This window comes from Micromys minutus (assembly GCF_963924665.1).
Source record: "Micromys minutus genome assembly, chromosome: 14".
Classification (NCBI taxonomy): Eukaryota; Metazoa; Chordata; class Mammalia; order Rodentia; family Muridae; genus Micromys; species Micromys minutus.
In genome coordinates this window covers 8,559,305-8,571,944 of record NC_137983.1, presented here as the reverse complement: position 1 = coordinate 8,571,944, position 12,640 = coordinate 8,559,305, and the positions used below count along the sequence as shown (strand labels likewise).

Here is a 12,640-nt window from a genome sequence, read left to right as displayed (position 1 = left end):
GCACACGCCAGTTCCTGAGTCTATTGGGCTGGGGTGGGAAACCCCATTAGAACTCTATCTGAGAAGTAGGGGCAGTTTCCTGGTTCATAAGTATTGAGCAGCTAGAGGTTGAAGAGAACCTTGTTGAAGTCATTACCTCTTTAATTCAGAGGCATATGTTGATGGTCTGTGTGGATTGTGACAGCTGTATTTTCAGGGATTGAGTTACTGACTGGTCAAGAGCCTGGTGTGGTGGTGCCTGCCTATGGTGCCTGCAGTGGGGAGGTAGCGACAGAAGATCAGGAATTTGAGACCAGTTTGGGTCCACTGAGACTCTAGCTAAAGATAAAAAACAAGTGAAATTAATTAAAGTTAAAAAAACCAAAGTATCTCTCACAAGTACCAAAGGCCCAAGTTTCTAGGTCCTCTTGAAGAAATCCAAACTATTCAGCCAAGCAAACAAGAGAGAACAATTTTGGGTTCCATTCTTGGTAGTGTACATACTGGGTCGCTGGCACATGCTTGATTCTAGCACCTGGCAATCGGTGCCACAAGGATGTTCAGAAGTGTAAGGCTGCCCTCAGTTACTTACACACACACACACACACACACACACACACACACACACACACACACACACACACAGAGAAGGTTCATAGCAGGTAAGGGCTGCAACTCCCATGGCTTGGTTTCAGTGGTGGAAGAAGAGAAACAGTTCATGAACGTGGTTGCATTTAGGTGGTTATAAATCACGAAGAACAGCAAACACCCGCCCCCCAAAAATAGAAATTTGAATTCTTTTTTTATTTTTTACTCCAAACATAGATACTGGTTCCAGAAGAGATGCTAAAATTAAGTGAGATATTCAAAATTAAGTTATCACTCATAGGCCTGGTGCTCTCTCTCTCTCTCTCTCTCTCTTTCTCTCTCTCTCTCTCTCTCTCTCTCTGTTTTTTGTCAGACAACATTTCTCTCTGTAACAGCTTTGGATATCCTGGAACTTACTTTGTAGGCCAAGCAGGACTCAGAGATGTGTCTGCTTCTACCTCAAAAGGACTGGGAATTAAAGGTGTATGTAAAAGCTCCCAGCAGACTTTGTTTATTACAGTAATGCCTAAGTCTTTGTAAAGCATTGTCTGTCCCATTGTATTTTCATTTACAGTGTCTAGCACATGGACATAGGGAATTCGCAATATTGTGTTTTAAATTCTTTTTAAAAATTATTTTATTGGATATTCTCTGTATTTACATTTCAAATGTCATCTCCTTCCCTCCCCCACTCCTACCCCTCTCTGCTTGTTTCCATGAAGGTGCACCCTCTCCCAACCACCTTCTCCACTTTAGTGCCTTGGCATTCCTCTATACTGGGAAAACACGCCTTCACTGGAACAAAGGCCTTTTCTCCCATTGATGCCAGACAATACTATCTGCTGCTACATATGCAACTAGAGCCTTGAGTCTCTCCGTGTGTGCTCAATGGTTGGTGGTTTAGTCCATGGTCATTCTGGAGGATTGGATTGGTTGATAGTTTTGTTCTTCCCATGAGGTTGCAAACCCTTTAAGCTCCTTCAGTCCGTTCTTTAGCTCCTTTATTGGACTCTCTGTGTTCAGTTAGATGGTTAGCTGCATGCAACCTCAACATGACTCTGGCAGAGCCTCTGAGGAGGCATCCATATCTGATTCCTGCCAGTAAGCACTTCTTAGCATTAGCAATAGTGCTTTGGTTTGGTGGCTGCATATGGACTGGATCCCCAGGTGAGGCAGTCTCTGAATAATCTTTTCTTTAATTCCTGCTCATCTATTTGTCCCTGTATTTTTTCCTCTGAGTGTTTTGTTGTCCCTTCTAAGAAGGACTGAGGCATCCACATTCTGGCTTTCCTTCAAGATCTGTGAATTGTTGTTCCATCCACTTGCCTAGGAATTTAAACTTTTTTAACTAAAAATTATTTTGAGTTGTTTCTATAGCTGATATAACTTTAAGACTGCATGTTTTATTATTAATTTTAATATGGATGCCATAAGTATATATCAGAAGCTTTTCCCTAAGGAAGTACAATACAGAAGTGCAATTTTCCCCAGTAGCTCTCAACACTGAGTATAATAATGAAGTGTGTACCCTTTTCACTGGTGACAGGAGAGAGAGAAAAAAAAAATGGAACTTAACAAAAAAAAATTTCAAGAATATATAATATATAAATCTGGACAGCTGGTAATTTGTAATTTAAAATACTGTAAAAACCAGAAGAAATGAAATCTATTTCTAAGAGAATTAAAAATAAAATATATTTTATAAACAATGGTTACTACTTAACTCTAATCAAAGCATTTTACTTCAATTGGTGACATTAAGTTAAAATCTTAGTGTTCAATACACTGCAAGTATTTGAGTCATATATTAACATTAACATGCAATAAACACACTATGATTCTAAGCACTATATTGAAGGATTTAAAAGAATTAAAAACAAGCAAATTGTATTTTTTGCTTTTTGATTAATTAATTATTTTGTTTATTTACATGTCAAATGTTCCCCCTCTTCCCAATCTTGCTGCCACAAAAGCCCTGTCCAATGGCGCCTGCCCTTTGCCTTTAAGAGGGTGTTCACCCACCCACCCATTTTTGCCTCATCCCTTTAGCATCCCCCTTCACAGAGGCAACTATGTTCCCCAGGACCAAGTGTCCCAACCCTCTCCTATTGATGCCAAATAAGACAGTCCTCTGGTACATATATAGTTGAAGCCATGGGCCCACTCATATACACTCTTTGGTTGATGGTTTAGTCCCCGGAAGCACTGAGGGGTCTATTTAGTTGATATGGTTTTCCTGTTGGGTTGCAATCTTTTTCAGCTCCTTCATTTCTTCCCCAACTCTTTCATTGGGGTCGCTGGGCTCAGTTCAGTGGTTGGCTGTGAGTGTCTGCATCTGTCTTGTACTGGCAAAGTCTTTCAGAGTACAGCTGGCACAAGCACTTTGGAAATCAATCTGGCTCTTCCTCAAAAATTTGGAAATAGTTGTACCAAAGACCTTCTATACCACTACTGAGCATATATCCAAAAGATGCTCCAACATATAACAATAACATATGTTCCAGTATGTTCCTGGAAGCCTTATTTCTAATAGCTAAAAGCAGGAAACAATGCAGGTGTCCTTCAATGAAAGAATGAACACAGAAAATGTGGTACATTTATACAACGAATACTACTCAGCTATGAAAAATGATGACTTCATACATTTTGAACGGAAATGGATGAAACTAGAAAACACTTTGTATGAGGTAACCAAGACCCAAAAGGGCATACATGGCATGTGCTCAATGATAAGTAGGTATGAGCCCAAAATTCAGAATACCCATGATTAAACTTACGACCAAATGAAGCTTAAGAAGAAGGAACACTACAGTGTTGATGCTTCAATCCCACTTAGAACAGGGAACAAAATAACCATGGGAGGTAGAAGGAGGGAGAGTTCTTGGTGGGAAAGGGGAGGGGAAGAAGAAAGGGGGGGTAGATTTAGGTATGGTAAGAGACATGAGAGAAATACAGAGAGCCAGAAGAATAGAATTGTGTAGCAGGGGAAGGCTGAGAACAGAGAAATCAACAGTAAGCCCCACAGATCAGGTGTGCTAGAGGCCCCCAGGACTGAATGAGAATGAGATTAGATGAAATCCCAAACAGATGGCAGATGGAACCTGAAGACAGCACCTTCAGTAGATAGACATGGCCCCTAGTTGAGGGAAGGTGCCACTCACCAAACTCAAAATGTTTAAACCAGAATAATACTTCTCTAAAAAATACAGGGATATAATATGAGTAGAGACTGAAGGAAAGGCCATCCAGAGATAGCCCATCTTGAGATCTGTCCCATGCACACACCAAATCCAGACACTACTGCTGATGCAAAGAACTCCTTGTGGAAGAAGTAAATTGTTTTCAACCCCAGATATTATTTTTATTATAGACTCATAATAAGCCTTTATATTATTTATCTTAGTCAGTACTGATGGACCTTATAACTATTGAAAATATGGTGACAATGAGGATGAAAATACCTACTACATACTTAGCAAAAATTCACATAGCTTATGTGATGAGTATGCTTATTGTCAACTTCAGTACATTCAGAATTAGGCAAAACTCAAATGTCTGGGTATAACTCAGATTGATTTATTTTAATTAAATTACATGCACAAGAAAATACACCTTTGATCCAGATCTTTTGAGCTAGGACAGTACACTACGAATCTGGAGCAGATCTTTTGCTATTAGCCAATACAAAGGGCATAGAAAAAGGAAGCATGCTTTATTCACCTGCTCCCATTGGCTCTTGCTGACAAGTCTGTTCCCTCACTGGTACTAGAGCCAACTTCTTCAGGATTAGAGAAGGTATCAAAGGCAAGATGAGACATCAAGAATTGTGAACTGAACAACTATTGGATTCTTAGAACTTTAGTTGATAGATAACAATTGTGGTGCTAGCTGAATCACAAAGTATATGCCATTCCAAAAAATCCCCTTTGTATATATACATAAATATTCATTCTATAAATTGTAGTCCACTAAAATATCCTGACTAAATTAGCTTGCAATTCTATGTGATTGTGCATCACAGCTGATACCACAGGAATTGTTACAATTCTTATTCTCTTTCTATTGAATGGCTAAATCTAGTGAGGACTCTCAAAGCATTCCTCTGTTAAAATAAGATGATTATCTAGAAAATGAAATAAAATAATCTCTGCCATAATTGCACTTCATTTTGTCCTTATCCTCAATAATATGTAATTTGTTTTAAAGTGGTTTCATGCCAGATTTTTTTCAAGTTAAGTCACCACTCTTTTGTCTTAAGTTTTTATTTTTTAATAGATGGCATTTCAAAGTATATGTAGCCACTTCATATTGGTTGAATATTGTTCTGTCTTTAAGACTTATTTATTTATTTATTTATTTATTTATTTATTTATTTATTTATTTATTTTGTGTGTGTGTGTGTGTGTGTGTGTGTGTGTGTGTGTGTGTTCATCCTGTCTTTCTTTATTGTGTTGGTGGATTTATCAGTGGAGATTTGAAAGCCATAAGAATCTGGAGCAGTATACTAAAGTCTTAAAAGGCTGTAATAGAAAGTCTCATTTGATATATTCAACAAAATTATTTTTAATGTGGGAGGAGGAAAGGAACTTTTCATTATATAAACAGCCTAAAAATTTATATCTAACCAAAAAAAAATCTATGGAAAATATAAGAAGCATTGTTTTGGGTGGAATAGAGGAGTGAGTATAGAAATAGCCTGTCAAAAACTTAAGGTATTATTATTAAAATTCAAAAACACCACTGAGAGTACAACAATCCCCAAATGAACATAGTGACCTCAACTAACACATATACTTCAACATTAGCATTACATATCAAAGCTAGTGACACACCAATTAAAATATACAGACTAACTGAATGTATCAATACATAAAATACATCTATATGCTGCCATCAAGAAATATATCTTAACCACTGGTGGTAGTGCATACTTTGCTTCCTAGTTTGCCAAATGTGGGTTTTCTCATTTTTTTGAGAGACATATTTTTTTAGGAATTTACTATATACTCTATTATGTGTTTCTATTAGAAATGTCCCTATAAGATCAAGAATGTGGATACTTAGTTTCCAGGTATTAGCACTGCTTACCAAGGCTCATAAAGTGCCAAATAAAACTAAACTAATGGGGAAGATCTAGTACATGCTATAGCTATTTGGTGATAACTTTCATCCCCAGTGTGTGATGTAAAATTTTTAATTACAAAATGTAAACTGTCATTAGTATTATAATTCCTACTGGGAGAACTTTTAAGATGATAATTAGAAGTTGTGCCTTTATTAGACAACAAATAAAAAGTCCATCTGAAACACCCTGGACAAGTTTTGACATAGACATCAGCAAGAGACTCCTGATATTTTTTTCCACTGATGTCTGCTACAAGATGTACAACACGAGGAAGTCTGACACAACAGCTTGAGATGCTTTTTCCTGGTCAGAATTATAAGTTCACCATCACTTCTTAATTATAATGTCATGGGGATCATTAGGCAACTAGGTGTATAAAGACCCTCCTTTGACATCATGAATAATACGTCTTGTTTAGTAAGATGAATTGTAATTTTTCAGATGGCCAGACCATGTACCAGAACTCTGTAGATCAGTAAAATCAGAGAAAAAGTTTTGTCCTCATCTATGCCTACATAAGTTAAGCTTAATGAATCAAGGTGTAACTATGCAGTAAGATGTTTACTAAGTTAGATTCATGCATCAGGAGCAAACATCTGGAAACCTTGCAAAAAATATCCATTAAAATAATGGCCCTATTGGCAGTGCTCTCCTAAAAAGAGATGTTTTCATCTACATACCACATATAATGTTCAGTTGGGGTGGACAATATGGAACAAAATGGAATGAAATCCAGATCCCATGTGCTGATTTTACAACCATATATCAGCATCTTATTGGGCATCTAAACAAAAATAACAAAAATCCTATAACCCTATTCTGTCTTCTATAGGATGGTATTGCAAAGTTACAAGATTACCTCTTGAGTATCATTAATAGTTTTCCCAAATTCATAAGTTTGACAGTATTGTTTCTGGTAGCCTTCTTTAATCTGTAAAAATAGAAAGGGTTAAAGAAACACATTAGAGTTTTAAGAAGTAATCTTTCAATGAAAGTGACAATATTCACTAGTTGGGAACTGCATTTCTTCTTAAGATTTGAACTAAGCATTTGAGAAGATAGTATTATTTTTCTTGGCTAAAGGCAGTTACTTTAATGCTGAATGAAAGTAAGGCCTTATCTTGTATCTGGGATATATACCAAGAAGAGAATCATGGGACTAGAGCAACTGATCTATAGCTTAGTTTTTTAAAAACCTACTTTTAATAAGGGCTCGCAAATGCTTTAACTTTCCTTCTAGCCCATCACCCACCAGAGGAAATTAAATGAGAGGTTATTAAAATATGGATAAAGTGGACCTGTTTAGAAACTGGAGCAAATACAATCTGCATGGTCCGGAAATCTGCAGTCCAGTTCACAGGAATTAGCAAGGCAGCTAGATCCACTTACAAACATTTCCTGACTATGACAGCAGTTCAGGTCAGGAGGTTGTGGATAGTAATCATGAATCAGGATTGATGGAAGGAGATAACTGAAATAGCCAGGCCTCCACTGAATTGGCACAAGTCAACAGCACTGAATGTGTCCAGCGGGAACACCAAGAGGAGTTCTTTGCCTTTCTCAACAAACGGAAGTTCAACAAAGATAAAGATGAGAGATCAAAGAAGCACTGCAAAGTTAGCTATGCAGTCTCACTAGCATTGTCCGTTCAGTCATATTTACACTCCTTCCAAACATCGAGTATCCTCCCACTGCTCTTGCCTCACTATGTGAAATTGTTTTGACTGACACCATTCTGCCAATCATCCTGAGTCCACAAAAGTGGCAAGAAACTACCAGAACATCACCAGCTAATCCAGTGACAAAAGAACACACATATTATACACTCACTGATAAGTAGATACTAACCCGCAAAAGCTCTGAATACCCAAAAAACAATTCACAAATCTTTAAGGAAGGCCAGAATGTTGATGCCTTAGTCCTTCTTAGAAGGGACAACAAAACACTCAGAGGAAGAAATACAGGGACAAATAGAGGAGCAGGAATTAAAGAAAAGACTATTTAAAGACTGCCTTACCTGGGGATCCAGTCCATATGCAGACACCAAACCCAAGCACTATTGCTGATGCCAAGAAGTGCTTACTTGCAAGAACCAGATATGGATGTCTCCTCAGAGGTTCTGCAAGAATCATACAGATAAAGTTGAGGATGCTTGCAGCTAACCATCTGACTGAACAAAGAGACCGCAATAAAGGAGCTAGAGAAAGGACTGTAAGCACTGAAAGAATTTGCAACCCCATGTGAAGAACAACCTTATCTACCAATCAAATACTTTGTAATTCCCAGGGACTAAAATACCATGGAGAAGACCCATGGTTCCATTTGCATCTATAGCAGAGGATAGCATTGTCTGGCATCAATGGGAGAAGAGGCCTTTGGTCCAGTGAAGGTGTGCTTTCCCAATGTAGTGGAATTCCAAGGCCCTAAGGTGGGAGAGATTGGTTGGGAGTGGAAGCATCTTCATGGAAGTATGTTGAGGGGGAGTGTGAGTGGGAGTAGGGGGAAGGGGGGATAACATTTGAAATGTAAGTACAGAGAATATCCAATAAAAATTAATTTAAAAAGGTTTTTGGTACAGTTCTCTCTATAGAATGACTACATATGGAGCTGAGCAATGCAATGTAAGGTAAATTAATACATGTGATTCCTAACCAAGAAATCCTTCATCACATGGTTTTTCATGTGGAGGCTTTAGCAAGGCATTTCACCTGTCTGCTTTAGGAAAATATTTCATGTGTCTGCCCCAGTAAAACACCTTCTGACACAGCTAACTTTGTAAAGAAACCATATACCTCCACATCACTGGTCAGTACTAAGAGTACTGGTTTGAAACCCAGTACCCATTTAGTAGTCCATAACTAGGTTCAGGGGATCTGATATCTGATGATCTCATCTGCCCTCTGTAGGCACAAAGTACATACATGCATGCAGGCAAAATGCACAAACAGAAAATAAAATAAATCTAAAAATAAATAAACTCATAAGAGAAAATATTTGTTCAAAAGTCATCTTGTGTGGTTGAGTAAGATGTTTGAGAACTGAGGCCTCTTTAATTCTGGTTATACTTTTCAGATAGATGATTGAGACCATGAGAGTGGCCCCAAATGAGACACTGTGTTTATACTGCCAAGTCCAGTTGAAGACCTGGACCTCAGGGTTCATATAGGCTTGAGACGTTCCATACCTTTTTTCTTTTTTAAGAAAAGATATGTCTTTATTGTTTTAAAAAACAATCTCGAAACAAAAATTTCTGTATATAGTATATACAGAAATAAAATTCCCATGACTTGAAAGAAAAGTTATTTTCCTACATATCCTAGGAGTGTCCCTATAACCTCTTAAATCTGTACATAGCTTTTTAATTTTGGTTATGCAAAACGTTACTGAGAGACCCACATATGCTTCTCTCTACCCAAATTTAGAATGCCTAACAACACAGTCCTGTAGAATACATACACCCTCACAAGCTAAAGAAGCTCCAAATACAAAAACAAACAAACAAACAAACAAAAAATAACAAATCTCCAGCCCACAAAGATCAATTTTTGTAAGGACAGATGTAATATGATATAGTTTCTAATTTATGCAGAATATTAAAAGTAGAAAGGAAGACAACATAGAATGACTTACCATGCTGTGTGATCTAACAGTAGATGAAGAATAAGTTCCTTGGGCATTTCCAATAGCATTTGTAAAAGAGCCCTTCACAACAAAACCAAATGTCACATTAAGGATTTGTTACACATCCCATGAAAGTTTCTCCTTTCCTAAGTCAAATCCCCCTAAGTTCTACTTGATTTCATCCTACAAAAAGACTTCTACTGTGGTGCAAGGAATCACTGATTATACATAAGACAGCTGCCACCCTGCATTAACTGGCAGAGAATATCCTATCTGTGCATGCCTTGGACTTTGAGTGGACAAGAGTGGCTTTCTCTCTTGCTCAAGAGGGACCAGCACAAGCAACTGTGAAGCTGACCCGCCTGCAGCAGCCTCCAGGTGTCACTTTCTGCACTCCTATATTTGGACCTGGCTGAAAGTAAAGACAGGAAAAACTTAACAATGATTTCACTATTTACTACTATTGCTGCTGATACAATTGTTATCATTGTTGTTATACAAGTACACACCATTCCCTGTTGCCACAGGACTCCATAAGGGCCCTCAGTCTACACTGTAGTAAACATTAATGCTGATTTGTTGCCATCCTTTAGGCAGTGGGCTCAGCATTCTACACGATATCGATGTGAGGTAAATATTCTTATCATCACTGTGAGATAAGGAAGCCAAAGCTCAGCAAGCTGGACACACTTGCCCAAAACTGTACTTACAGCATGGAGCTGAGAAACTGTCAGTCCTGATTTGGCCCACCCACTCTCCTTCTCTGAGTGAGGTGTGGTCACAGTGATCAGAGTTCCACTATGTGAGACTTAGAGCAAATCCTCCTTTAGTGAGATGAGAGAGGAGTGAGTGAGGCACCATGGAGCCAGGAACTCTCCAGCATCCCGTCATAAGGATGCTGCTCTCAGATGGCTCCATGGCCCACTTCCTCACCCCTGGCCTCGATGCCCTGGTGATTTGAACTTAGTCTGTATAGTAGCCATCTTTATTTTCAACCTTCCATCTCCTACTAATTCTGTCAGTCCCGAAAGATGACAAACATGCTCTGCTTACAGAGAACAGCAAGTCAGAAACACAAGAAAAAAATGACACTCAATAGTAATGTTACATACACTCTATTGCAAAATGACAAAGAGTCCAAGAACATGTAAACACTGTGAAGGAACATTCAATGGTCCCACACTTTTGTTGAAATACAATAAAATTATATTTTCTATAAGTACTACACAGAAAAATGTGCAAATCACAATAATTTACAGAAAGTTTAAAGCCACCCTCAAATATTTCTAAGTAGCCAGTGACCCATTTTGGATTTTGAGAATGGTCATCCCAAACCCCCCTTTTTTTGTGGTGGTTGCTGCCTACACATTGAAACTATGAATAACATCTTTAAAACATAATTTTCAGCTGATTAAAATGAAATCAAGACATGAAAATTAGTTTTCAGTCTAGTAACAGGTGAAAACCAGCACAGTTCTTAGAGTCAACAAGAATTGCAGCAAGTGGATCTGCAAGGAAGAACACTCCCCGCTTTGCTGTGGCAAAGCCGGAAGTCCACAGGCAGCAGGAGGAGGCTTCCTGTTACACAACCTGACCACACATCTTCTAGTGCATTATATACTCCAGACATGTGGATGGGTCAGTAGGAAAGTGCTTCTGGCAGATCCCCATTAACCTCTTCAGTCCCTGAATTCCTCTTGGGGTTTCATCATTTAAAGCATGTGCAACATGCTTGGGAAAAAAAAATCTTTTCCCTGCCAGTTCTGGCATAGATACCAACCATAGTGACACCAATAGACCAGGGAGCAATTCCAATGACCGTCTGAGGGTAAACAGCACCTGCCTCCTGCAACATTAACTTAAAAATGTTGATTATTGATTCTTTTTCTCTCTTTTTTTAGATATATTTTATTTACATTTCACATGTTATCCTCTGTCCAGGTTTCCCTTCCATAAACCCCTTATCCCATTCTCCCTCCCCCTGCTTCTATGAGAGTGCCTCCCCGCTCCCATTCTCCAGCCTCTCTGCCCTGATATTTTCTTATAACATGGCATAGAGCCTAGTAGGACCGAGGAATTCTCCTCTCATTGATGCCCAACAAGGCCATCCTCTGCTACACATGCAGCTGGACCCATGGACCTGTGTTGATTTTTTAATACCAGCAGGAAGATTCCTTGTTTGGAGCTTTCTGAATAGTAGTCTGAGGTAGGACTCTGCTTCTGGCTAGCACTGTTCAGTTTGCCCTGCATGCTGAGTTTCACTTAATCCTCAATGACAATCAATTCTTTATCCCAAATACCAAGAAGAAACTTCAGGAATTTGGTGATGATGTCCGTGTCCTATGAACATCGCTTTTCCCTTTCCCCAGTGCCTCTAAATCTTCAGTGGTAGTGTTTCCCTCGTAAACGTTCAGGTCATTCTGTGTGTTCTCTGCTCAGGGTTCCTGACCACCCATAATTCAATTAAGTACTGCTGGTCAATCGTGGCCAAGGCTGCTATCAGATCACTCCTTTAGCCCTTGTTAGCTTGTGCTGAAAGAATCTCTGTTGTTCTTAAATCCTGGAAATCATCATAGTCGGTTTTCCCAAACAGTCTCATTGGCTCTCCTCTCTCTCTCTCTGTCTTCTGATGACTCTTGCTGAAAAAGAATCATGGGAAGTTTTGCTTCTGCTAGTTCAAGTTCCAGCACTGGATTTGATGACATCAGTGGTTTCTGGTCATTCTCTTTTGGTGGTATCTTGTAGCTACATCATTCCAAATATGCTTCCTGTTCTTTTTTTTGAAAGTTCACTCTGCTTAAAGTACCTCTTATTTTCCATAGACAGTGTGGTGAACTTTATTTTTTTCCAGAAGTTGCCACCAGCAACTACAAGTTTTACCAAAAGTTTCAAACATTCTTGGCAGTTACCAACTGAGATGTGCCAGCAGGTTTCTGTCCTACAGCTTCCTATTCTGCAGAATCTCTGAATTCAGGATGTCCATCTTGATACCAGAGTCTAAGTTCCACTTTTCCTCTCCAGCTCCTTGGAGGTAACCTCACCCTCCAGGGGAGAGAGGAGAAGACGAACCACCACACAATGGGAGCACAGTTATCAGAGAACTCTTTCAGTTTCTTCCTCCAACAGTTGTCTTCCATCTACCTTAAGAAATACATCAGTATTATCTTTAAGTGTTTTAAATTTACATTTTGTTTAAATGAAAATTATTTACTTTTTATTTATTTGGGGTAAGTATGTTGTTATGAGTATATGGAGTGTAGCAGAAAGCAGCATACAAGGCCCAGCTCCTTTCTGATGTTCTGTGCATCCTTAGGACTGAGCTCAGGG

The 12,640-nt window shown here is 38.7% G+C and overlaps 1 protein-coding gene and 1 pseudogene across 3 annotated transcripts in view; one reads left to right on the top strand and one right to left on the bottom strand.

The window, feature by feature from the left end:
* Nucleotides 1–12,640, top strand: part of SPOCK3 (SPARC (osteonectin), cwcv and kazal like domains proteoglycan 3) — a 421,151-nt gene that overhangs the window by 342,551 nt on the left and 65,960 nt on the right. The window lies entirely within an intron of this gene.
* The window catches only part of LOC308429647 (pre-mRNA-splicing factor 18-like), a 28,316-nt pseudogene continuing 15,880 nt past the window's right edge, over nt 205–12,640 (bottom strand). The window contains exons 3-7 of the transcript in view: nt 11,474–12,180; nt 10,942–11,152; nt 9,676–9,725; nt 6,552–6,623; nt 205–318 (exon numbers count right to left, since the gene is read on the bottom strand). The product of the transcript in view is annotated as a pre-mRNA-splicing factor 18-like (transcript). The remainder of the gene's footprint in view (nt 319–6,551; nt 6,624–9,675; nt 9,726–10,941; nt 11,153–11,473; nt 12,181–12,640) is intronic.